Consider the following 4,929-nt stretch of genomic DNA (forward strand, 5'->3'; position numbering starts at 1 on the left):
CATGGGGCCTGAACTCTGGGCCTGGGTGCTGTCCCTCAGCTCTTCACCTCAAGGCTAGCACTCTACCACTTGAGACACAGCGCCACTTCCGGCTTTTTTCTTATGTGGTGCTGAGGAATCGAACCCAGGGCCTTGAGCATGCGAGGCAAGTGTTCTACCACTGAGCCACTTTCCCAGCCCCTGAAGTTTTACTCTTAAGCACAACCCAGTAAGAGTTGCCAAAGAGCAATGAGGTACTGTTGATGTGAACCTGATAATAACCATTTATATAATCATTTATCTCCTGAACCTCCACACCACTCTCTGTTACCACTTCCAGTTCTTCTAAAGTATTGGGCTTTTCTGGATCCTGGATAATTCAAATCAAATCATAAACCTCTAGCGCTTTCTCTTCCCTGATCCAGACTGCAGGGGCAGCTCCCGCCTCAGAAAGGCCTGACAACCACAGAACTTGGCTCAGCGTCTAGGAGAGCAGCTGGGACACATGCTCCATCCTCACGTTCCGCCATCCCTGGCCACTGCCCCAACCGAGCCATGTCTGTCTCTCAGTCTGTCTCTCAGCAGCGGGCCTCAAGATTTCGCCCTAAGAGTTTAAATTGTGTCCCAAAGGTTTTGTTTTGTTTTTGTGGGGAGGGCAGTACTGGGATTTGAACTCAGAGCCTTGTAATTGCTAAACTACTATACCACTTGGTTCACTTTGCATTGGTTATTGTGTGTGTGTGTGTGTGTGTGTGTGTGTGTGTGTCAGTTTTGAGGTTTGGACTCAGGGCCTGGGTGCTTTTTTTTTTCCTCTCAAGTCTGGTGCTCTACAAATGGAACTGCACCTCCACTTCTGGCTTTTTTAGTGGTTAACTGGAGCTAGGAGTCTCATGGACTTTCCTGCCCAGGTTCACTTCAAATCTTGATTCTCAGATCTCAGCATCCTGAGTAGCTTGAATTATAGGTATGAGCCATAAGTGCCAGACAATTGAGTACTCTTTTTATTATTGTTGTTATTGGTCATAGGGCTTGAACTCAGGGCCTAGGCACTGTCCCTGAGCTTTTCTGCTCTAGCACTCCAACATTAAGCCACAGCACCACTTCCAGTTTTCTGGTGGTTAATTGGAGATAAGAGTCTCATGGACTTTCTACCCAGGTTAGGGTCAAACTTTGATCCTCAGATCTCAGCCTCTTGAGTAGCTAGGATTACCGGCCTGAGACTCTAGTGCTAGGCATTTATTATTATTATTATTATTATCATCATCATCATCATCATCATTTTGCCAGTCCTGGGGCTTGAACTCAACCTAGGCACTGTCCTTGACCTTCTTTTGCTCAAGGCTAGCACTCTACCATGTGAGCCACAGTGCCACTTCTGGCTTTTTCTGTTTATGCGGTACTAAGGAATTGAACCCAGGGCTTCACGCATGCTAGGCAAGCACTCTATCACTAAGCCACATTCCCAGCCCCTGGGTATTATATTTGAAGTATCCAATTCAGTTTACTCTAATAGTGTTTTTTTCTTTAAACCTATATTCCTTTGTGTTTTCCTAATTGTTTAAAGGATTTATTATATCCATAACTCTCTACATATTCACTTGATGCATAAGGTAGAAATTGTAACAACAGTGTGCATCTCGCCCCCACGTGACGCCATAGCAGTCAGCACTGCACAGAGCATGTGATGGCGATCACAAGATGGTAACAGAACTAGCAAGCTCCTATCGCCGATGACAACATAGCCATCATAATGCCTTGTGCAATGCTTTACTCGTCGTGGTGGTGCTGGGTTGGGTGCACTATTGCATTGGGAGTTACATGAATATCTCGCACAAACTTGAGGTGTTAGGAATGGGTGAGGTCGAGGGGATGGAGTAGTCCAATGACAGGAGGAAGGGTGGGAGAAGGCAGTCATAATGGGTGGGGTTGGGAGAAATGGGAGAGAACCATTGATCAAGGGGCACTGAACTCCTTAACACATGTGTTGAACTGAAAGTCCTTTTGTACAACTACTTAAAAATAATTAAAAAAATGAAAACTTCAAATAATTTTTTAAAAAGCCCGACACAATTATATATAGTATATAACATTTGGTATAGGTAATAAATCACTATGATTTATGTTTACTCAAGCTTGCGTTTTTTTTTGTGGTGTTTGGGTCAAACCCACACTAAACATCTGCTCTGCCACTGAGCTAAAGTGTTCCTCAGTCTGATACTTCTGAAACAATTGATTTAGAATATATATTAGACTATATAGAGAATATATATATATATATTCTATTCTGTATCTATATTCTATACATTCATATATGTGTATATGTACATGTATATGTATATATATATGTGTGTGTATATATATATGTGTATATATATACACACACCTATATATAGATATAGATAGATATATCTATATCTATCTATCTATCTATTTATCTATCTATATATATATAGGTGTGTGTGTGTGTGTGTGTGTTGGTCCTGGGGCTTGAACTCAGGGCCTGGGCCCTGTCCCTGACCTTTTGCTTAAGGCTAGTGGCTCTACCGCTTGAGCCATAGCTCCACTTCTGGCTTTTTTTGTAGTTTAGTCAAGATAAAAAACTCACAGATTTTCTTGCCGGAGCTGGCTTCAAACCTCCATCCTCAGATCTCAGCCTCCTGAGTAGCTAGGATTACAGGTGTAAGCCACTGGCACCCAGCCTGTTTTTTTTTTTTTTTTTAAGCTTATTAAGAAAGTTCAGTGTAAGATAATATGCCCTTGCGAAAGCAACAGCCTCTGGCATTCTCATATTTCCCGTCTCTGGATTGCATCAGCTTTTCTTGTGCTGGATTTAATCTGGTGTTAAAGGGTTTTGTGAATCATGAGTTTAGAAGCAATAGGCTCTCTTATACATATGCAAATATGCCACTTAAACTGTGTGTGTGCTAGGCAATGCCATCCGGGTTTGAATAAGTATATACTACGTACAACAGTGAAATTACCTACTAATGCATTTCTCTAATCAAACCCATCATTATGTTAAACACTTATGTCTGTACTGTTTTTTTTTTGTCAGTTATGAGGCTTGAACTCAGGGCCTAGGCATTGCCTCTGAGCTTTTCTGTTCAAGGCTAACCGTCTACCACTTTGAGCCACATCTCTACTTCCAGTTCCAGTTCTCTAGTGGTTAATTGGAGATGAGTCTCATAGACTTTTCTCCCCAGGCTGACTTTGAACCTTGATCCTCACTCAGATCTCAGTGAGTAGGATTACAGCTAGGATTACTCAGATCCTGAGTAGGTAGGGTTACAGGCATCAGTCACTAGCATCCAGTTTGTCTGTAGTTTTTACTCCATTTCTTTCTTTTCTTTTCTTTCTTTTGTCAATCATGGGGCTTGATCTCAGGGCCTGGGTGCTGTCCCTGAGCTTTTCTGCTCAAGGCTAGTGCTCTGCCCCTTTGAGCCACAGCACCACTTCTGATTTTCTGATGGTTAATTGGAGATGAATCTCACAAACTTTCCTGTCCTGGCTGGCTTCAAACCACAATCCTCAGATCTCAGTCTACTGAGTAGCTAGAATTGTGTCTTGAGCCACTGGTTCAAGTACCTGGCTCCATTTCTTTTTCTATACTTTTGTGATATAGGTTTTTTTTTTCTTTCTATGTAAGTTATAAATCCACAATAAAGTATAATTTCTTTTTAAGCACTAGGGATTGAGCTCTGGGCCTTAGCATACAGAAGAATTTTACCCCCAAACTATATCCCTAGCTTTAATTTGCTTTAAAACTATTAAATGAACTTGAATCAATGTAAGAAATAGTCTTTCATATTAACACATATTTATCATTTCTGATAGCCTTTGTTTCTTCCTATAGATTTTCATCTGCTTTGAATTTCTTTCTTTTTTTTTTTTCTTTGTCGGTCGTGGGGCTTGAACTCTGGGCCTGGGCACTGTCCCTCAGCACTTCAGCTCAAGACGAGCGCTCTACCACTTGAGCTATAGCGTCACTTCTGGTTTTCTGGTGGTTTATTGGAGATAGGAGTCTCCCGGTCTCTCCTGCCCGGGCTGACTTTGAACCGCGATCTTCAGATCTCAGCCTCCTGAGTAGCTAGGATTACAGGCGTGAGCCACCAGCGCCTGGCTCTTTCTTTCTTTCTTTTTTTTTTTTAAGAATATTTTTCTAGCTGGGTGCTAGTGGCTCACGCCTATAATCCTAGCTACTTAGGAGGCTGAGATCTGAGGATCACGGTTCAAAGCCAGCCTAGGCAGGAAAGTCCATGAGACTCTTATCTCCAATAAACCATCAGAAAACCAGAAGTGGTGCTGTGGCTCAAGTGGTGGAGTGCTGGCCCTGAGCCGAAGAGCTCAGAGACAGCACCCAGGCTCAGAGTTCAAGCCACATGACCAACCAAAAATAAAGAAAAAAAAAAGAATATTTTTCTTTCTTTCTTTCTTTCCTTCCTTCCTTTCTTTCTTTCATTCTTTTTCTTTCTCTTTTTGATGGTCCTAGGGCTTGAACTCTGGGCATGGGCACTGTCCCTGAGCTCCTCTGCTCAGTACTGCTGTAGAACTATAGCACCACTTCTGGTTTTCTGGTGGTAAACTGGAGATAAGAATCTCATAGACTTTCCTGCCCAGGCTGGCTTCCAACCAGAATCCTCAGATATCAGTCTCCTGATAGGATTACAGGCATAGGTAGGATCCAATAGGTAGGATTACAGGCATGAACCATCAGAAGTTAGTTCAAGGACTCAGCCCTTAGTCCTGGGATTGCCTACCCTTCCAAAAGTAGGGTCCTTCTAGGATGTCAATCAAAAGCCAGGGGTCTTTGCAAGTCTCTAATTTGGAAGGTAGGACTTACCAAAGTCTTGATTTCTTTTCTTTTCTTTTTTTTTTTGTCGGTCATGGGGCTTGAACTCTGGGCCTGGGCGCTGTCCCTCAGCTCTTCAGCTCAAGGCGAGCGCTCTACCA

The 4,929-nt window shown here is 42.7% G+C and overlaps 1 pseudogene; it reads right to left on the reverse strand.

The window, feature by feature from the left end:
• Positions 1-192: 192 nt before the first annotated feature.
• Positions 193-493, reverse strand: LOC106002555 (annotated as a pseudogene).
• Positions 494-4,929: the final 4,436 nt, after the last annotated feature.

This window comes from Dipodomys ordii, unplaced genomic scaffold, assembly GCF_000151885.1.
Source record: "Dipodomys ordii isolate 6190 unplaced genomic scaffold, Dord_2.0 Scaffold13719, whole genome shotgun sequence".
Taxonomy (NCBI): domain Eukaryota; kingdom Metazoa; phylum Chordata; class Mammalia; order Rodentia; family Heteromyidae; genus Dipodomys; species Dipodomys ordii.